Source organism: Magnolia sinica, chromosome 1 (genome assembly GCF_029962835.1).
Source record: "Magnolia sinica isolate HGM2019 chromosome 1, MsV1, whole genome shotgun sequence".
NCBI lineage: Eukaryota > Viridiplantae > Streptophyta > Magnoliopsida > Magnoliales > Magnoliaceae > Magnolia > Magnolia sinica.
The window spans coordinates 89,150,372-89,174,163 of NC_080573.1; the positions used below are offsets into that span (position 1 = coordinate 89,150,372).

Consider the following 23,792-nt stretch of genomic DNA (forward strand, 5'->3'; position numbering starts at 1 on the left):
AAACCTAAACCTAAACCTAAACCTATAACCTATGACATTAACATAAACTTATAACCTAAACCATATGGTGAGACCATTCATTGGGAAGTGGGTACTTGTGGCTACCGATGGTCATCCTTGCAGAAATCGTCCAGATATTTATTTTGGCCCTACAAACCATATGGTGCGACCATTCTTTTTATGTCAATTTCATTCCTCTTTGATTTTTTATTAATTCATTAAGAAAGAAAATGGTTATACATGATGCACTTCTTTCACTTTATTTTTCTTTCCCCCAATGGTCATTCTGATTTATGAATGCTATGACTATTTGTAGGATGATGGAATATATGAAGTTGTTGTAGGAATTGACTTTGTCATTACTAGAGTTGCATTTCGAGACAACTCTTCAAAGTACTACATAAATGACTGTGGAAATAATTTTACAGAGGTCACTAAGAAATTGAAAGGAAAAGGAGTGGACTTCGAAAACAATCGGTTTTTGATTCTTCAGGTGGGTGATGGCTGAAAAAGGCCTATTTACTTGTGAAAAAAAATATCATACTGTCAAAATATATCTTCTCTTTCAATTCTTTATCATTGAAATTTCAGGGTGAAGTAGAGCAAATTTCTCTAATGAAGCCAAAGATTTGTATTTTCAGCATTATTGTAATTGTAATTGTAATTGATTAAATGAATGATTGTAATTGTAATTGATTGAATGAAGGATTGTAATTGATTGTAATTATAATTGATTAAATGAAGGATTGTAATTGAGTGAATGAATGATTATGCAGGGGGTAATTGAATAAACAAATGATTATATATATATATATATACATATATATATATATATATTTTTTTTTTTCTAATGTACAAAATAGCTACGGATATTGACCGTAGTCGGTTATCTGACAGCTGTAGGAATTATTAAATTTGGCATATTGCTACGGACTTTTAGCTACAAATAATATTCATAGCTGTTTGTGGTTTTCGCTACAGATATAATTGCTACGGATTATATCTATAGGCATTGGAATCTATAGCTATGGATTAAATTCATAGCCATAGGTTCAAAACCTATTGTTACGGCACCTATGACTACGGTCGTGCTACAGAATAAAACCGTAGCCATAGGTCTATGGCTACGGCTTTTATCTGTAGCCTTTGCCCAATTTTTTGGTAGTGATGGGATCTGTTGGAAACAACCCATGAAGGAATAAGCACTATGAATAGATCCAAACTACAACTCCTAACATCACAGTTTGAAAGTCTCAGAATGGAAGAGCATGAGACCTTCATGGAGTTTTTCACAAAACTGAATATCATTTGCAACTCCATGGGTGGATTAGGTGAGAAAGTTCTAGTCCCAAAATTTGTAGGAAAATACTAAGGTTACTACCGGAACAGCTCAATCCTAAAGTAACAACCATTGAAGAATGTAGAAACATAGATGAAATGAAAGTAGAAGAACTAGTAGGTTCCTTACAAACATTTGAACTACACTTCAAACAAACCCCAAAATCCAAAACTACTATCCTCAAAACTTCAAAGAAAACAACAAATGAGGACATTGAAAATGAAAGAGAAGACGAAGATGAGGAAGTGGCTTTGTTGGCTCAACGATTCAGAAAATTCTTTCAAAAAAATCGTGGCCATCCATTTAAAGGAAAAAAGGGTGGACAACAAACAGTCTGTAGGTAAATTTGGTAAAAGACCAAAGAACCACAATATTATGCCTGTCAGAAGTTTGGACACTTGTGTACTGAATGTCCAAATAGAAAAACTAAGGGTAAGGCAATGGCTGCCACATGGGATGATATGGAAGAGTCAAACTCAGAATCTAGCGACTCAGAAAGCGATGGAGACCAGAAATCTTTGAAAATTCTAATGGTCTCCACTACTCCAATCATTCCCAGTAAAACTGAGAATGAGGAAGAACCGCAAGCCACTGAATCATTTCCATCAGATAATGAGGAAACTAAAAAGGAAGAAGAAGAAGAATAGAATATACTATAAGATGCTTACAATCAACTTTACATCCATATCATCAACATTGTTAGAAGGCTTGGAATATCTGAAAACAAAAAGGAATTGCTACAAAAAGATTTTGATAAAACTCTGAAAATTAATACGCATCTAATTAATGATTTACAGCAATATCATTCAGATAATGATAAACTTGAAAGAATCAACACCTTCCTTAAATCCTAGTTTGAAAAACTAAACAAACAGGTTGAGCTATTAAAAGATAAAAAACATGCTCCTTTAAAATGAAAATCATACTCCTCTTTGATTTAGAAGAATCTAGAAAAATCGCTAAGCTAAACTATAAGTTTTCCCAGAGTGGTGAGAAGTTAGAAAAACTCTTAGGTATGTGAAGACCTGGAAAGGATAAGAGCGGCTTAGGATATGAAAAACCTAAAACAAAACCTAAAAAAGCAACACGAATGACTAAAAAATCTGCCGCTTTAGGAAGTAACACAAGAACTACTCCAGTTTGTCATTCATGTGGTGATTCGGGTCATTATAAGTTTATGAGAAATACACATCCATCATCATATAGAATGAATGACCAAGTGAAGGAAGTGCTGAATCAAGTGGCTGAATCTTCCACAATAAAAAATCCTATCACAAAATGGGTTCCAAAAGAAAAAAAGAATTGTCTGGTTACTCATTCAAACCATATACCAGGCAATGAAACTAAGTGGTACTTGGATAGAGGATGCCCACGACATGTCACAGGTGACAAATTCCTCCTTTCAAATTATTCAGATCTTAGTAAAGGGATGGTCACTTATGGAATGGTAGCACCACTAGAGTAATTGGATAAGGAATTATTAAAATAATAAATTTACTAAAAAATGAGAATGCCTTTTGCATAAAAGGATTAATACACAATCTTCTAAGCATTTCTCAAGTATGTGACAATGAGCATGTGGTTACATTCAATGAGGAAAAATGCGAAATCCTAGACCTCTCAGGAAAATTAGTGATGAAGGGTTCTTACACAAATAACCACTGCTATGTCATCAAAGGAAAAGGAAAGGATGATTCCTATGCCTAGAAATATTTAACATAGAAAAATAAGTCTAGATCATGCATCAAGATCTGGATATTTGCTAAAATGATGTAATTTTACTGAACTCTTAATGTTGTATCTGAGGTCTTTCACCTTGTCTTTGGTATATAAACATCTTGATGTTTATAATTTTTTGTTGTATAATACTTGTACAAAATTTTGCTGTGTATACGGTTGATTCAAAGATATTCTATGCTATACATGGAAGTTTGTGGAAGTGTGGAAAACTGAAAATCATTCACCTTCGATATGTCTGTCGATAAGTCATGTGGATTCTCGATTAATCGATCAAAGGTCGATATCATCGACGCCTCTTTGGAATAGGAAGAGTCATATGATTGAGAATGATATCGAAGACAGTTTTGATAACATCGGGTGGGGTATCTCGATATAATCAAAACATGGGTCGATGATATCGAAGATTTCCACCCAATATAAGGTGATCGAGCGGGAAAAATCACACTTTTTATCAAAAAGTCATTTTCTTTTCTTCTTGCTCGTCTCCTTTCGTTGGTTCACATGAAACTCCATTAAGGAGTCATCGACATTCCTCAAAACCGGTATTACCCCTATCATTCATCTTTTCAAGATTCCATCTTGTTTTTGGTTTGGGTATTTTCAAGTTTTCAAGAAGAAATTTTGTCCGATTTTCCTCAAATCTTTCAAATCTCCATCTGTTCAAATAGGGAAGGATAAAGGAAAGGTGTCTAGTCCAGGAGAGTCTTCTAGAGCCTCTCGTCAAAAAGTTCTTGCCTTAAAAGAAAGAGCAAGGGCTCCTAAACGCAGGACCCCTACATGTCAACACACTAGACAGGGATTGCATAGTAAGTCCCAATCTGAAGCTCTGGCACCTCCTCCAGTTCGAGTGAATCCAGTTTTAACTAAGTACACTGGTAGGAAGCTTATCCATGAAAGAAAGGTTGACAGGGACTGTTTAATACCATACAATCTGGAACCCCTTTTGCTGAATTGATTGGTTACCTGTTCTTGACTTTGGTGGGCCATGTCAACTTGAACGGACGTACAACTTTTTCTCTTCTTGTCATTCTCCTGTGTCTGATCCACCTTCCATCACTGTGTTTATTGATGGTGATGACTTGGAGATCACTCCTGCGTCTATTGTTGGAATTTTTAGCCTTAGCTTGTCACCTATTGGTCTTTCGAATATGGATCTTGAAAACATTGAAACTTGATCCATGGTCACTAAGTTTCTTTGCCATGGTCAGGACATCCCTAGTACCAAGGAAATGCACTAAAATTTGAGTTCATGGAACTGCGATTTTGGATCTTGCATGGTATCTTCACTTCAAACATTTATCCTAGAAGTACCATCCTTTCCGATCTCACTAGGTTTATGACCATGATAGTCTACTCCATAGCCATAGCGATCAAGGTCTGCCTCCCTACCCGTATTGTACACCAGTTAGTCTATGCCATTCATACGTCTAAAGATGTTCAGTTGCCCTATCCCTGGATTATACACACGGTGTGCAACGCCATCGATTTTCCACCTACCAGAGATCTGAAACTTCCCCTTCATGTCTTCAACAAAAACAACATTCGAATGATGGAATTAAAGTTCCATAAGTTTCCCAAGGATCTGCCAGAGGAAGGAATTCATGCAGAAGGAGAAGGAGGTGAAGGCGATGCTCCCACTGAAGGGGCTAGAATGGCTGGGGAAGAACCTCATGCACCCCATTAAGCACCGTCCACATCAGCGCCTGGGCATGCGAAAAGGTTTAAGCTCCATCAGGATAGGATTAGAGCAATGCAGCGAGATGTCTCCCAGCTCAAGGAATTAGTGAATGAAAGGTTTACCATCTTGGATCGCCTGGTAAACGGAGTGCAGCAGACCATGCAACAGTTGGTTGATCTGATCTCCTGCCATCGAGACGATATGACACCATCTTCCTCTGCTCCATAGTACTGGTCTCTGGACACTGTCACATACACCTCACTCTTATTTTCGCGTATGAGCATTAGTATCTTTTTGGATGTTCTACCCTCCCATGAGTGTATGTGATAACTCACTAACCTACACAGTCTGACAGTTTATTTTATTTTATTTTATTTTTGTGATGTGTTGTATATGCCCATGGATGGGCTTAATACTGGTGGTTGTTTTGGTCTTTTTGGGTGCCCATGGATGGGTTGGATTTTTCTTTGGATGAATATACTATTGCCAATCTTGGGTAGTACATGTATACTTTTTGGATACTGTAATGACAATCTATATATCATCAATCTTTACCACCATGCTTACATTTTGTGATCCCCTACTTTATCTAGCTTTAGCTCCAACGATGTGTGCTGCATGTCATATTTAGATCTATATGCACTACCAAAAAACTGGGTAAAGGCTACGGATAAAAGCCGTAGCCATAGACCTATGGCTACGATTTTAGTTCATAGCACGACCGTAGTCATAGGTGCCGTAACAATAGGTCTTGAACCTATGGCTATGGATTTAATCCGTAGCCATAGTTTACAATAGCTAAAGATATAATCCGTAGCAATTATATCTGTAGCGAAAAGCACAAACAGCTACGGATATTATTTGTCCATAGCAATATACCAAATTTAATAATGGCTATAGCTGTTAGATTACCGGCTACGGTCAATATCTATAGCTATTTTGTAAATTTAAAAAATATATACGATCATTTGTTCATTCAATTAGCACCTGAATAATCATTCATTCATTCAATTACAATCAATTACAATCATTCATTCATTCAATTACAATCAATTATAATCATTCATTCATTCAATTACAATCAGTTACAATCAATTACAATCCTTCATTCAGTCAATTATAATTACAATTACAATTATGCTGAAAATACAAATCTTTGGCTTCATTAGAGAAATTTGCTCGACTTCACCTTAAAATTTTAATGATAAAGAATTGAAAGAGAAGATATATTTTAACGGTATGATATTATTTTCATAAGTAAATAGGCCTTTTTCAGCCATCAGCCCATCACCCACCTGAAGAATCAAAAACCAATTGTTGTCCAATTCCACTCCTTTTCCTTTCAATTTCTTAGTGACCTCTGTAAAATTACTTCCACGGTCATTTATGTAATACTTTGAAGAGTTGTCTTGAAATGCAACTCTAGTAATGACAAAGTCACTTCCTGCAATAGCTTCATATATTCCATCATCCCACAAATAGTCATGACATTCATAAATCGGAATGACCATTGAGGGAAAGAAAGACAAAGTGAAAGAAGTGCATCATGTATAATCATTTTTTTTTCTTAATGAATTAATAAAAACTCAAAGAAGAATGAAATTGACATAAAAGGAATGGTCTCACCATATGGTTTGTAGGGCCAAAATATACGTCTGGATGATTTCCACAAGGCGGACCATCGATGGCCACAAGTACCCACTTCCCAAGTGGAAAAGATACTAACCATGAGTATCTATGACCTAAAAATGTGCAAGCAGAGTTGACCATCATGAAAAGAAAATCTCCATTTGCTTGTCAATTACAAGTAGGACATGCTAGTGATTAGTGGCAATGCCTCGGGTTCTAGATAGTTCCTATGGTATACAATGCATCACGTTGTATAGAGAAAAGATCACCATAAGAAAATAATCTAATGATGTTCAGAAGAAGGTTCACCGCCTGCTAAAAATGTGCACCTTCTTGGTAGAGCCCACCTGAGGAAGGGAAAGAGGATTACTAAGCTCACCTGCATGTATAAGTGAGCGAATGCACACACTACCACATGCCGGCATGGCAGACAGGTGTAATATCTAAGCCATCCATTAGAAGGGTAAACTGTAGATTCCATATCCCAAGAATCAGATCAGTCCTCTAGTCGGGCCACAATCAACTGAACGAATCTATAGCTATGAAAGACCTGTCTGAAGTTTTTTAACACATCCACTTATTTCTAATATTATGGCACAACTACTGAGCAGACCACCTTTATCTTTCACCAGTAGCATTATGCATCCACATGATGAGTGGGGCTTGGATATTTTACCTATGTGCCAAGCTGGCATATATGGAGGTGCATGCATTAGTTGACTTGCACGTGCATGTCAACTTAGAAAAACTCTGATGGGGAATGCCCGGAACATGGTTAGAAGATCTAGCTGGGATCAACTTGTTCGCCCTGAGTCGAGTCATGACTCACCCTAGTTGGGGCTGAATTACTCAACTTGCCCGAGTAAGGGTTCACCTGGAGGGTTGAGTCATGGGGTGTTGAACTGGATTAGGTCCCACCCAATACGAGTTGCCTCGTCTAAGTCACACCCGGTTCAGATGAATCTTATAACCATAGTTTAGAACAACTCACCATTGCCATCACACGTTCATTGTATATTTCTCAATACTCAAAGAGGAAACAAAAAGTGCCTATGAGCATATAGCTGGTTGTTTTAACAAAACAAGGCATGTACGTTAATATCAAATTCATCAAAAGAGTAATCAAATGCAACTACATTAACAATGACATAGATCTTCACTATAAGAAGAAAGAGATGGTTGTTCTTAAAAAAAAGGTGTTGTGTATGGTAGACCATAAATAACACTGACTATATAAGGTAGTTATCACCTATTCCTGCATTGGGTTCTAATGCAACAATGTTGTTGAAATCAGATGAATAAGAGAGAAACCAACATTAAGTTACATGTAATCCAACATTAGAAATGAATGATGTGATCTTATGTTGGATACTCACTCCAAAATTGATGAATGTTTCTGCAACACAGAAAATGAAAAGGAAAAAGATATCCCAATGAAGGCTCCTCAGTTATGTTCATCAAGTCAGCAAAACAAGGAAAAACATGCATTCTGATTTGTCACAATGAGGGAGGGAGGCATAGTCCATAACCTACAGATGCCAAAACCACAACAGAACATCAGCTCTATATTCATGTAATAGAACATAAAAGTAGATGATCTTTGGAAGAATGCATGTTCAAACTGGCAGCAAGGTTTTGTTAACTAGAAAATATGAGTGATGCTAGTAGAGTATTGGCTTTGATGGCATGCAAGGCCCACCACCATGCATGCATACATGAAGCATAGACCATGACTCATACACTGCACCCCACACTCTCACGCACTCACACCGCAAGGTATGCTCAAACCCATGACCTCATGTTGAAAGTCCAGAGACTCATCAAGGCCCCACAATTTTCCTCAAGTGCATGGATTGGAACACTGAGATCACTCATGTAGATAAAAAAAATTCATTAACTTTAAAAAAAAAACAGAAAATTACAATGAAGGAGGTGCTCTCCACATGGAGCTTGTGGACGAACTACACCATTGGTTGCTCTCCACATGGAGCTTGTGGATGAACAAGAGACTCAAATGGTAAAACAGGACTCTGATACCAGCTGAAGCCAACCAAATAGAGGAGAATGGAAGTTCTTTAAGAAAATCAGGTCACTGGGAAAGCAAAAAGTAAAACTCATTCAAGGTGCTAGCACTTGAGGGAGAGTATTGATGTTTCTTGTAGATTTACAAATGTGCATGATCCACCGAGGTGCTAACTGAGAGACTCTGAGCATTGATTGACACAACTGGTTGGTGTGTAAGGCCCACTGTCATGTTTGTAAGACACCTGACCTCACCCATACAACAAGGTGCCTCCACAATAAAAATAAGACACCTCAAAAATCAAGTAGATGAAAACATAAGATGGGCCCCCCTTGAATGTGGAGGCTTTTGAGTGGTTGTCATTGTTTTCTATGGTGAGGTTCACCTGATAGTTTGATTGACCTGATGTTTTGGACATCTTTTTCATGGTGGGATGACCTCACTAGATGGTTTGGCTATTACACAACCACCATAGTGGGCCGGCAGATCAAATAGTTGGATGTACAACTAGTTGTCAGGAATTCCATGCTCAGCTTTTGCTATTGCCAGAGGGCATAATGGTAGTGCGGGACATGCCATTGCAGTTATATTGAGTGGATCCACATACCTAGGATTCTGTTCACATAAAAGCTAGTCAAGATCTACTATTAATAAAAGACATTTGTAACAAGTAAACAAGTAACAGGAGCATCAAACTCTCAAATTCTCACTCAAACTTGTAAATTTTTCATCAAAAATTCTGAAAGGAATGAATTTACAAAATCTTCATCTATCCATCCTCTATTCATTTTCCTGATTAGTTTCATTCTCTTCATTTTGTTTAATGTTCTAATGAAATGTTCTAATGTTGCCACAGTATGTACCCTTATTAGCTTTATTGCACCTTTCTTTACATGATAACATCACTACTAACAAAATTATAATGCTAAGATTCATCTCAACAGGAGAGACCTGAAAAGGTAAAACAGAAAAATGTTGCACGCCCATGGCGGGATGTGCTCTCCCCTCGTTCCTGCAGGACTATTTCCTCCCAACCCAATTGTTACATGCATGGCCAAAAGGACAAGAAAGAAAAGTAGGTGATTAAGGGTCAATATTAGGAAAGTAGGTAGTAAGTTGTTGCACACTCCTTAGCGGACTTCAACTTCCATCATGAAAGGATTATGTAAGAAAAAAGAAAGAAAGAAAAAAAAGGAAGTATTGAAATCTTGTTTCAGAATCAAGCTAAGAAAACTAAATGTACAAATAGATGAACAGATCCAGAAACATACATGCTTCAAAAACAAAATAAAAATAAAAATTTGAATCAACATGACAAAAACTTAACATTTAAAAACATGTCTTTCCAATGCACAAGAAACAAAGCATCTCCTGAAGAAACAGAGTTCTGTTAATTTGATTTGTCTTGACCTTTATGTCCATCTAAAATGCATTGATGTCATTCTCATTAGTAGCAACCTGCAATGCTAAAATCACAGGTTATAATTTGCATGTTTTGTTTACGAAGTTAGATTTAAGTAGTCCTCTTTGAGCTATATGCTAGCAACTTGGATTGTATGTGACGTTGGGACTCTCGGCCATACTATTTTACAGCTGGTGTTCTAGTTTCTTTCATGGCCCCATATCTTGTCGTTATTTATTTTTTTAATTAGATGGGGCTGCAGACTTGCATGCCAAATGTTTTCATGGTTTTCCCCCAACCAGATCATTTTTAAAAATAGGCACATGAAAGGGCCATTTGTAGCTCATGTTCATGATTCTCACCTGCAAATCCTCATGCAATCTAACTAGCAATTCTGGAATGCTGCATTCAGCAAAAAATAAAAGCTTCACAAAGCTATAATGGAATCCCCAATTGGCCAAGTGGGTCAACAAATCCTAAAGAAGCATGCACCATAAACTGTAATCACACTGCAAAAATCAAATTTCGAGAGTAACCTTTGCATGTGCCTTGCAGCCAACCAGTGATTTGGTGACCTTTCATGGTACAAGCGACCAACCAATAATAGGAACTGTTGATATGGTGGAGTCAAGCTAAAGGTCAAGATCATGTTAGAAAATTCTGACCATCCAGTTTGAGTATCACCAGGGGAATGCAGCTGTTTGTTGCTCTCCCCTCTAGATCAACAACCCATTGATGACAGGGCCCTCATTCATGATTCCACAGATGTTCCAGATCATGGAACAAAATTTGACCTTTCAGATCCTTTTAAAGTAAAAGGTTTAACAAACCAATTAACTCCTCCAAATTTAGGTGTGTGGAAGTGGTGTGTTACTTAAAATGGTTAGATTAAATTACTTAGAGAAATGTGCATGTTAACATGGTTATTATATAATACTCAGCCCAAATTGCTAGTATTTGTAGATTCAGAACTATAACTTACTACTAAACAGTCTATGATCTAATATAAAAGAAATGATCAAATGGGAATGACAACTCACAATTATAACCAAAGCCTAGAGTTCTGTGATTATGACTTTATTGAATTGACTTATTACAAATTTGATTGAATTGAGAATCCAAACACAACCAAAATGTACATGAAAACACAATATGCATCAAAGAATGACATTGGAGCCCTAAAGATGCATGTATGCATTTTGTTAAATAGCAATGTCGCCTTCTTATAACCAGCTGTTGCTTGAATCAAAGTCCTTACAAGGGCACAACGAGAGAGTATTATGTCTTAGCTCTTACAAGGGTCATCATGTGTCTCACATATGGTTACACAATTTTGTTAGAAGGAAAGAAAGAACCCAAAAAAAAAAAAAACTAAAGAAAAAAATAAATAAATATAAAAAAAGAAATGGTAAGGTAGAAACAGAGAAAAGTTCATCTCTTGAAATTACTTCTATCCAAATAGATTCCCACAAATAAAAATGCATCAATATTATAAATAGAAAGTGCATCTGAGTACCTCTTGTTTGACATTATTAAGGTGATCGATATACTCCCTATCATCTCGGTCCTTGGGCTGCAAATAGAAAGACGATGTATCATAAGACAACTATAACACAAGCACTGAACTGAAGGAAATCACACCTCATGGCCAAGATCTTGAGCTCGAACCTTTTTGGCATTGACATCTTTGATTTTTCGAGGAGGAAGAATATCCCAATCAGCGGACATGTCCCAAATGGTTCTTTAAAAGAAATAAAAAAGAGATTATCTAACACAAGTTCATTACTTAGTAGTACATGACATGATAGACACATCAGGGAAACCTATTACATCCAAAGCTACTCGAATTGCTGCAACACGAGCATCCAAAATGTCACTGCAGGAACTGATAACATCTACACCTACTCAAGCGTTGTTGAAGCCAAGACATAATAACAGATGGGGAGAAAATCAATGTAAGATCATGTCATAAAAACTGTTTACACAACTTTTGTTATTACCTGTGCAACATCCAGTTGTGTTCATTATTAATCCTATTATAATACAAAGTAGTGAATGAGTAACCATGTTAATGGAATCTTTGATTCTTTCTCAATATTCAAAATCAAGTTGTAAAAATACTTAAGGCTATTGAATTATATCATCTAGGAGATAAACTAGAAATTGGTGGCTTGCTTTTGATAAAGTAACAACTAACAATTTCTAGGATGATCAGAATTCACAAGAAAGGTTCAAATACAACCTAGAAAGATTCATATTCATCAAAGCATCATATACCAAGTCAACTGCTGATCTTTTGGAAGTGTCATGGAACTTTGCGTATCTCCTACATGAATAAAAAAAAAAAAGAAGAAGAGAGAAAATGCTAAGAGAAAGCTCATTAACAAAGACTTCCAAGAACAAATGGCAGTAATCCAGTCTTCATTTACAAATTAATTTGGTTTGCCAATATAATAGTAATATTTTCATTACTGAAGAAGTTTGAAAGATCAGAACAAATATATGTCAAGAACACCAAATAGGAATTACTGGACATATGAGAGTCCACTTAGAAAACCTCAAAATGATGAAATAACAGAGTTTAACAGAACATGGAGAAAACTCTTGAGATTTTTGAGAAAAAAATCTTTTTCTTTCTCTTCTTCTCCATCAGCTATAATAGGTTTCAGGAGAATCCCATTTGTGTGTCTGCATTTTTGATGAGTTTTTAGTGAGAATGAGTTTGCAGCTACAACAATGGTAAAAAGAGATGCTTAAGGATATTTAATATATGGTCAGGATTGTCCTATCAAGGTAATTCTTGGTTAGTAACCAATCAATGGCTGATGCTGTAAGTGGTAAAAAGAGATGCTTAAGGATAAATGATAAATACTGAAATGGGGAGTATGCTTTTCTTTTCATTCCTTTTTTTTTAACCCACCCAAAGGACCAACGACGCAGTCATTGTACGTGGAAAAAATGGACGGCTAAAAAGGGATGGCTAAATGCACTCATTCTGTGGGATGTGTGGCCCACCTGATGAGTTGCCTCACCACCACCACCACCACCATCATCACTGGGCTCTGTTACATGAATCCTATTCCACCATTCTATTCTGTTAAGAACCATATCCTCAGCTTGATAGAAGTTGTACTGGAAGTTTCAGGCAGCCTACCAACCTGACACAACCCTTATGACAGTGCAATAGAAACAGTGATAAATACCCAAAATACTATATTTTCAGCTATGATCAAAATAAATAAATCCAAATTCTATTACAATCAATGGGATTACCATACTAAAATTCTTCCTTTTTTAATCTAAGAGCTTTTTATCACCATACTAAACTATTATGAGTACTGACAAGGGGGAAAATTTACCCCAACTTCATAGCTCTTGCTGGCGTCTCATAGTTTTGTTGCTGAGGCTGGCTTAGTTGGAGATGGACAGGTACATGTAAATCCTCTCCTCTGGAGATAGATAGGTACATTCAAACAAACAACAAATAGATCTATCATCACGCACCTGAGCAAAGAAGAAATTGCAATAAGACGAAGGCTGCAGCTAATGGATGAGCCGAGGCGATGATGAGGGTGGGATGAAAGGGGTTTTGAAAACCCTAGCACAAGGTGTGCTCACAAATCAATTGCAAGTTTGCTGCGAAAGGGGGTTTTGAAAACCCTAGCGAGCGAGAGAGAGAGAGAGAGAGAGAGAGAGAGAGAGAGAGAGAGAGAGAGAGAGAGAGAGGAGTGGGGCTAAGAGACAGAGGGTGAGGAAAAGGGAGAGGCTGAGTGCGAGAGAGAGAGTGAGGGTGAGGGAGCGCGGGAGATCGAGAGAGAAAGAGAGGGTGAGGGAGCACGAGAGATCAAGAGAGAGAGAGAGAGAGGGAAAGGGAGAGGCTGAGTGTGAGAGAGAGGGTTTTGGTTTTGGGAGATGGGTGCACGCGGGATATTAGTGCAGACGGGGATTGGGTATCGGGGGTGACGGACGACACTTTCATTGCATATTTACAGGACTCATGGGGCCCACCGTAATGTATGTTATTTATCCACTCTGTCCATTCATTTTAATGACTCATTTTAAGGGTTGATCCAAAAAAGGATTTAGATCGAAGCTGTAAGTGGACCACACAACATATTAATGATAAAAATTTATTTTTTATTATTTCTTATGGTGTGGTCCACTTAGACCTTCAATCTAACTACTTTTCAGGGTCATCCACTATAATTATATGTCATAATTGATGGGTGTTTTAGATAAAACACATATATTATAATGGGACCCATGGAGCCCCTTAAGCACCATCAATCTCTGATAAGGGCCTAGTGGGATATAGGCTTTAGCTACGGATTAAGTAGGATTTAGCTACGAATTAAATCTGTAGAAAATTAGCTATGGTTTATAACCGTAACCATAAATTTTGAAAGTCCGTAGCCTTTGCTCGATTTTTTGGTAGTGATATATTGTCTAACTGCTTTACTTGGTTTGCTATGCATACATGGTTTCTGAAATAAGATGTTTTACATCTATCTATCTTATGCATGTGCCCTCTGAATATTGGTTCTTCTCAATTGCTTTAACTTCAGTCAATATCAACTATAGTATTATCCTTTGCCAATGACTGACAAAATGGGGAAGAACAAATCAAACACCCCGATGGAAAATTCTGTTTATCTGCTTATGAATGGTGATGCATGTGTTAGAGGGAGCAGCTGCAAGAAGAAAGGGGGAGTTTACAGTTAGGGGGAGTAGCTTCTGCATGGTTGTGTATGCGGACTAGATAGCATTGTACAATTGTGTAAAGTTCGTGTACACACAATTTAGGATGTCAGTGTAGAAGTTTTTTTAGGGTGTTTTGGTATTTTTTCATGTAATTGACAAAGGGGGAGATCAAAAGTACCCTGGTTTGTCAATTAGCGTGAGTGTTGAGTCCGCTAGACAGAGAAGCTCCATAGGAAGATCAATCAATCGTCTGACTCAACTGAATGTGTGCCTGAACTTACTACAGGTAAATCTGAGCCTCAAATCCCATGTCCCAAAACACCAGGTAATTAAAACCCTTAAAATTGATTAGAATATTATAGGGTTTTTGGGTTAGAAAACTTTTTCAAAATTGCAGAAAATCTCTAAGTTTTCTACCTCTATCAATTTTTTGATAAAATGATCGATGTAATCAACAAGTGTTATCGATGTCCTCGAAGCTCACTCGATGATATCGAATGAGGATATTAGTTGTCCAGCAACCATATATACTTCTAGATGAAATTATCGATGTATCGATAGCTGTATCGATATCATCGAAAGTTGAGTCTTGAGTCTATCAAAGTTGACTCGATAAAATTGACAGCAGAGTTTTTGTGTCCCTTTTTTTTCTAAGGAAAATCATAAAATCTTCGATTTATCAAAGTTCTCCTCGATATCCTCGGAATTCAAATGTCGATGATATTATAAGACCTTTGATAATATCGATCTTGGACACTCAGTTAACCAGCAATATTTTCAGGTTGTTTTTCTCTTGGATCGAGGGTTACTCGATAGAATCAATATTCAAATATTGATGATATTAAGTCTGGATCGATTGCATCGAGAATGGACATAAACCGTCCAGTAAGCTTAACTGGAAAATCCTTAGGATTTATCGATGCGTCGACGCGACTACCGATATCATCGACATTCAAATTCTGATGATATCGAGTGTACCTCCATCATATCCGTGACCTGAAATATTTCAAAGGCATGTCTTTCTCATTTTAGAAAGTGTTGATGAATTGAACCTTGTGTTGATGATATCAGAGCTTGAAATCCGATGGCATCGATACGTGTTTCAATTTCCTCGACCAGCTGGCAAAAGGTTTCAAAAGCATATGACATTTGAGTTTGTGTCATCGAGCGACCAGTCGATGCAATTAAGAGTATACGCTTGATGATATTGACCCTGCTTGATGATATCGAACTCTATCATAAATGTGACTGTTTTATATCTGTTGGAACCTTTTGCCTATTTATAGAGAGCTCATCCTTAGTTGCTGGTAGAGAAAGGAGAGAGTGCTTTTGAGTGTTTAACCTTAGATCGTATACCCAAAGCCCTTTCTCTCATGGAAGTTTATCCTCCAATCCACCCTCATCATTGATATTTAATAAAGTGAATTGGGGAATGAACTTCAGCATTCAATGATCCTCCGGCTACCATTTTAATGACAAATCATTAAGATGGGATGCTTTGAATGCATAAATGATTGGAATCTCTCTATTTCCCTTATCGAAAAACTTTCAATACAGTAGGATTCCATTACAAACTTGACCTAACCCGTCGCCATGTATTGGTACATCTTCTAAGTTGTAGTTCAAGGAAGCAGAAGATTCTTCATCAACAAAGAAGGAGATCTTCGACAACGTGTTGAATGGGGCTCACCTACTTATCTGTAAGTCAATAGAGTCTAAAGGACCCTGATGATCATTCTTTTGTAGGATTGGGTCTAAGGTGTTTCTCACCCCTTGCAAGTCCTCTAGGAGGCCTCTGGCAGGAGTGTACGTGGTGGGTGCTATGTGTTGACCCTTGCTTTGTGGAGAGCATAAACATTAAGTTCCTTGAGTGGATCCTTAGCCAGTGTGCCTAAAATTGGGTGTGTTGTTTTGACCCTTGCTTGTGGGAGCATAAACAAGTGAGGTTCCTCGAGTGGATCCTTGGTCAGTGTCCCTAAAATCGGGTGTTATGTGTTAACCCTTACTCGTGAGAGCATAAACTATCAGCCTTGGTGTAAGTTATATTGGTTAGAGGTGAACCTGATTTAAAACCTCGAGTTTAAGGTGAATCGTGGGAAAGCTCCTTAGTGAACTCTGGTATACTCAATGGTTGAGTGCGGTTGCCAGGAGTGGAGTAGACAAGTAGTCGAACCACTATAGAAATGACTTTGTTTAAGATTGTTATTGTCTTCCATTACTTATGTGATTTTCTTAAGTATTTTCATAATTGATTATTTAAGATCACACCTCATACACACACAGTCATATACATCATAAACTAATTTGCACATTGTTCATTTCTCAAATAGTTTGTGATTGGATCCTTTACCGGGCTTGGAAGCCAATAAAGTTACTTTTGAGTAATCCTAATGCATGCTTGTTGCTAAGATTAGAATGATAGGATTTTAAATTGTTATAAAATTTTATAAAAGTCCTATTCACCCCCCTCTAGGACATATTAGCATATTCCTACTTCAACTAAAGTGGTCATTACCGCAATTTCAAACATGAGTTGGATCTTGACGATGAAATGTACATCTATGATGATAGCTTGGGTTATCCCTGAAAATGAACGGGACACCAAAAGTGTGAAAATTGTAGGGGATGATGTACCCCTTGGGTTGAAAGTCTCTAAACCCCTATGCTAGCTAGGGATACCTCACCATCGGGCTGAGTAAATACATAGGTCATGGATTTGATTCCCACTGACGAGGTCGGGTTGAGAAGAGGTGGGTCCAACTTGCTTAAGAGCTGAGGTGCAAAAAGGGACCAATCTGATTCACTGGCGAGGAGAAGCACGAATAAGGTCCACTACTGGCATGCCGGGTGGAAGTCCACCATAGGGCTGATATGCGAGGTCAATTACTGGTGTCTACTGCATCGGTGTCGACCACGGTGTTTCCAAAGATATACAGTTATGATTTGACACGACAATACGATGATGATGATGTGATTATGGATGCGTGTAATACGGTTATGGTTGTGGTATAGGAGAAATGAAAATATGACTTGGTGATGTTGGTAGCATTGACTCAGAGTATTACCGTGATGCATATGCATTGCATTGGCATTGGTATCATACCCTACGTACTACACGCCTTTCACCATACATGATTTTTTCATGGCATATTTATCTTGCTTACATGTAGGACACATTGCACATACGTGTGTATTCACTAGGCTTTTTGCTTAAGCTTCCTATTTCCCATTTTTTTCAGGGCAGGAGTAGCTTGGAAGATTTAGCTTTCTCGATGCATTGTATCTATTTTTCGATTTGACAATGTTGATGTTGTGTACCTTTTGGAAAGCATGGTACTTGTAACCATCAAGATTTATAAGGGAGAGTGTTGCTTAGTATTTTGATCATGGATCTTTATGTTCAGGTATTATTAAAAAAAATTAATATTCAATAATATTCAATAAAAAATCTTCCTTGTGGTGCGCCGACCTCGGTACTTGGTGTATGGAAGTCGAGTGTCGGATTTGGGGCATCACGGAAGTTGTCCGACCCCAAATTTAGGGTGTGACAGGATATAACACATAAATCATGGTAGGGCCCACAAAACTTTGACACTTGTGTGCTACACTTCACAATCCAAGTCCCACCTAATTCGAGACCTTAAAAAATTGTACACGAGACATGTATTAACTTAAAATTTACCAATTAAATTATGGGACTACAGTTGCTAAGTCACAATGCTAAAATCAATTTGTTTGAATAGTTTTAATTAGTAATTTGTGGACACTTATTTTCTAAAATAGGGCCATTTGATTTTTTCATTATTCACTATCCAGTAAATGTCCACCAATTCATAAGAGGGATAAGTGCCAATAAATTGCATGAGTTTGATTAGGCTGATTTGGGACATCGATTGGTCCACCAAGTCAACCCCAAATTGGCAACACCATCTACCTGAATGTAATTTCATTTTTTCTTAAAAACTATTGGGAGAAATGATATCAAATTGTTAAGTATATATATTATATAATAGGCCACAAAAGTCTCCCAACTCTGTATGTTGAAATAAAATGTATGCGAGTCGTGATATATGCAATATTCCAATACTCTAAATAATAGTAAAACTTGTAATCATTAGATGTTTTGGTATTACATTCACTCTAATAAATTTATCATTAATATTATATACTTAGAAAATTAAATATAGAAGGTTTGCTGCCCATCCTAAGTTCTCAGGTTCATAAATTCATTAGACACTCCGACATAATGTTCTCACTAAAGAGTGAAGCAATGTGTAACACCCTGGATTTTCTATACTTGAGTGTTACTATAGGGATCGAAATAACTTTATACAAGTGTGAGAACACATGTAATTTAGACCACACACTGCCATCCAACTATCCTCAATCAATCCATCGTGACCATTAGATTCAGACTATGACAACCACGATGTACCTGCAAGGTACTTTGAGCTGGCCCTTAACCTTTCAAAAGAAGAGTACATCAACATGATGATCTAACTGTTAATCGTCATCCATAAATTGGATCATCCCTCCATTGAATTTCAAGTAAGACTAGCACGTCATCTAGGATCTCTATCTTCTGGATAAGTGGAATAAACCAACCATCATCAATAACAAACACCTAATCATCAAACCGTCGTTCATCAGGTTGCAATGACTAAGATTATAATCCACACTCAATCGTCGCCTAGACACTTTAAGTAAACTAGATGATAAGCTATAAATTCTAACTCAGATCAAACTAGAAAACTCTACTATCAATAATCAAGCCGAGAAGCCATCCAACTATTAGAACGCTTGACATCACTGTTTAAAATCCTTAATTTCGTATTATAGGTACTCTTCAATGAATATAATCACAATGGAATTGGTGGCATAGATCACTAAATCCATCTACCGTTAAGCTCTCGTCACTCGATATCGGAATCCACCACTAATTATCCTTTAAACACATCCCAAAAGCCTGGTACTCCGGGGTAAATTAGACTTGGAGGAAATTTAACCATTGAAAAACACTCAAATCACTTAGTGTGGACCCACTTGAACCTTGGATTTGCCTCATCTTTGGTCAAAGGCCTTGCATGAGACTTCCAAAGTGAATGAATGATGTGGATCACACTGATAAACACAAGGACCCCACCTTTGATGTCATGCACAAGCATGAAGCCATGCACTCCCGCAGTGCATGGGACCATTGGTTGGTCAAAATCGGGGCTGACCCAATAAAAATCAGAAAAAGATGGGATTTCTCCCACTTTTCCCACCAAACGAAATTCAAACGGATGCCGTTCATGGACGTGATCTGTGGCCCACCATCACAACCTGTGTGAATGATCTGAGCCATCCATTTAATTCAGATGATGGTTTTGACGAGAACCATGGTAACTTTAAGTGTGAAAGAAATGATGGATGTATGTTGACTGTATGAGCACATAAACATGGGATAGATAAAGCCAAAACGCAGATATGATGAAGACTTATAGTAAAATATGTGCAAGTGTAAATCACAAGTGTTATTTATCAAAATTATAAGTGCAAGTTATATAACAGGAACCGTTTCCTCGCTGACATTGATTGTGGGCCCCATCAAAGGGTGAATGACAATTAAATAAATCCTAAGACTCTTGTTAATCTAGACAATATGATGCGTCTACCCTCGCGTCTTCATGTATATAGGCCACATCTACCCATTTCATGGATATGAACCAAACCTGGGAAGCTAAGATACCTTCCCCATATCATGTGTTGAAACCCATGTCCACGCACGCAATCTTTAGTGCGAACTAGTTGCGTCTTTGGTATCCGCTCGAGGTCACTACAAAGGGGTCACCAATCAATTAGGCCGACAAAGCGTGTGTCCCATACACATTCGGCTCACGATAGTTGCTCACGTCACTACGGGAGCTCTCGACCACGGTGTCCCATACCACCACTCCTAGGATTTCACTGGTAAGTTCGGTACCTAGATTCAAGCGAGCGTCCATACATGGTTAACATACACGGACAATCGGGTTAGTTGACGAACTCGACTAGCACGAGCGCACGTTGAATTGAACGACATAGAGTGCGCAACTCGCGTGGCCAAACCACCGCCGCCAACTCTAATAGACTCGGGTTCGTCTAATCACGTGACAGCAATCTCAACCACGACCAAAGGGTCAATTACCGATTTCTGGACTACATATCCCACTACAACAAATATTCATATGGAATGTAAAACAATAATGGAACAACCACTCAAATCATACACATCGAAGGTAAGCATAGGAATGCTTGCATGCATAAGGGCATGCGCATCCCACTTCTCCGCTGTAATCGATTACACGTAGGTCATTCATGAGCATCCATGGGACGCATCTCTTCTGTTGAAATACATGCACCCCCTCCAAGGAGTTGTCATACATGCATCTCGCATACATACATGAGCTCATATCTTATACGTATACGGTACTTTATAAATACACTTAGAATACACCAATCTCAACAAACATAACATTTGACATGTGAAACTATCCGGGATTGAAAGCCTTTCCAATGTCCGCACCCGAGGAAAGAATAGCCGAATATTTAGACGAGTTGCTAGAATACCCTAGAAATGAATACAACAACACCAAGTCTAATCTAAACTCTAACACAGGTTAGGGTCGAGGAACGATTCAAAGTAAAGGTTCAAAGGTCTTGCCAAGCATTCGTATTGAGAACTATAAGGACGGCCAACCTGTTTTTCAAGGTATACTTAGGAGTACGGTGGGCCTATAACCGAAAGGTCGGACTTAAGCTCACCGACCATGGATTTCAGATCAGCTTTGGCGGACCACACTCAATTCAACGGTCACGAAACTCGTCAAGTCCACAAGCACTAGGATATTCCTGGGCCACTCCCTGATTCGAGGGTGAAATTGGGTCGAAATCCAACGGTGAGATAGCTTAAAATCGTCGCGCAAGGGACTCAATTTCATAAAAAGCTTATAAAATTCCAACCGTTCATCAGATCGACTTGATTTTGAGGTGAAGACCAAGCCCAACTCGGCTAAGCTTTCCTTTTCTCCAAAAATTCCAGATTTTTCACTCAAACCCCTCCTCCAAATGCTCATTTTCTCGTTTAGCGCTAAATACCCCAAAAACAACTACTTAAGGAAAGATTAGCCGAGCCGCACCACGCCAAGTCGCACCCATTCAGGATGAGTTCTGGTTGGATTCGGAGTTCCCACTAGCTAGAGTTGGAAGATGGAAGAAAGAAAAGGAGAAGAAATAGGAAAGACAGAAGGAAGAAGAAGATCAACAACAGAGAGAAATAGGGAGCCAGCCGTTTCTGCCGCACTGACTCGGTGTTGACTCAACCAACCAAATCTGCTCCATCAGTCCACTTCAACAACATACATCTGGAGAGGATAGGGCATGATTCAACCTATCAGAAGACATCCACGATCAACATAGTTTGGCAGGTAACTGATTGCAGCCCAAACCGAGTTTTGACTCTGAACTAATTGTGAGTCATTTGCTCACCAACTCAGCCAATCTCAAAATTTCAAGATGAAATTCTAAGTTAACAGGATCAATCCGTATCTTCTCTACTCTACCAATTGTAGTAGATAACACTCAAGTATGAGACTTCCCTTGACTGTCTACATTAGAAACCATCTCAAATCAGAGGTGAGTTGACTCACTTAGTTCCCTAATCAGGTTGAGATCTAACCCGACCTTAGCTGAGTTCTCTTTCAAGTGAGCTGATGTGCTGCTGCAGACCCAGGGATCCATGACCAGTCACCTTAATAGGTAGCTTCTCCCACACTCTCAATACGACTAGCTCACCAGGTGAAGATTCCAACCAAGTCACGTTCTTAAGGTTAGCAATCCGACTCGCCACAAGTCGTGCCTCAATCTCATCTATGTCATTGGCTAGAGCGAGTCTCAGTTGGGTATTATCACTAAAACCCCTTCGTTTCAACAAGTATTTCACCTAACTTTTTGATGAGTTGACTCAGTGGATCACTAACCAAGTTAGACTTGTTTTACCTTCTAGGTCCTAGGTCTAAAACCATTTAAAATGGATTTCAAGACCACTACCAAATTCTCAGACTGAGGGAACCTAAGGAAGACCCCAGGAATTCATAAACTCAACTTATAAGGAGGATCAAATCAAGAGGAACTTCCATTCCAGGTGAGGGATATCCCACTTGGCTTCCTCATTTCCTGGAATTCTAAGATAGTTTGAACTTAAATGTATATTAACATTGTGATTGTGTGAATAGTAATTATGTCACTTCTAATTTTAATTGATGACCCTGCCCCTAACCCATCTTATAAGAATTGTGTTACACACATTATGTTACACTTAGAATTGCTTATATCCACGTACACTCCCACTAGTTACATCATGAGGTAAGAGGTCTTGTTTTCATTTGAAAAATGAATTGCTGCATTACCCTTATCCATGTTAGAATAGTCTTAGAATATCAAACATATTCAATTAGTCCTTAGTTTCTTATTTGGATGAAATATATGTGAACTATTATATCAGTTTCTATAATTCATGCTATACAGTTGTCCTACAATTAACAACAATGTGTTTATGAGTAACCTTGCATTCTCTATGTTTTCCTAAGTAATGGTTTGACTTGTACCTAGCCTTGATAGAGGAGAAAAGGGATATGATGCTTCCAGTACTTTTATCTAACAAGTTGTACAAAGAATGCCAAGGGTGGACTACCACCTCACTTAAGAAGGAAAGTGGACTTGTTTAGAATGCTTGAAATGTCACACTTGTGGGTCCTCACTTGGGCCTAAAGCAGGCAATCAGATTTATATTGAGCTTATATTTAAATGCTAGGTATCCAATTAAAAGACCACAAGTCTTGATCATGCTTATGAGAGTAATTTTGTTAATCCTATGGAATGTGCATGAGCATCATGGTACATGACATTCACGCATGACATATGAACTTTTCTGGGTGCCCAATATAAGCCACACTCTATTCAATTTACTGAAAGTTCCAACACTTTAGTTTAACTCACAGAACCTGTACACTTGGGTCACTTTGGGCGCTTTCTGTTGCATAAGGCTTTTCCGGGATTAGACACTCCTTGGGCGTACCTCGTGTATTTTTCCAGGAGATATCCTTGGGCGCAGTCACCTACATGGTCTTTTTCGGGTGGCTAGTTGTCCTTGAGCGTACCTATGAGTGTTTTTTCGAGTGATTAGTTCGCCTTGGGTGACCTTTATTTTGACAGCTGGATGTGCATCCCCAGATTACGACTTGAGCATACATTCATACAC

At 38.1% G+C, this 23,792-nt stretch overlaps 1 long non-coding RNA gene across 1 annotated transcript; it reads left to right on the plus strand.

The window, feature by feature from the left end:
- The first annotated feature begins 231 nt into the window (after positions 1–231).
- LOC131251454 (uncharacterized) lies at positions 232–756 on the plus strand. Its single transcript, XR_009173887.1, has 2 exons — positions 232–493; positions 592–756. It is a non-coding gene; the product is annotated as an uncharacterized LOC131251454 (long non-coding RNA).
- The last annotated feature ends 23,036 nt before the right edge of the window (positions 757–23,792 follow it).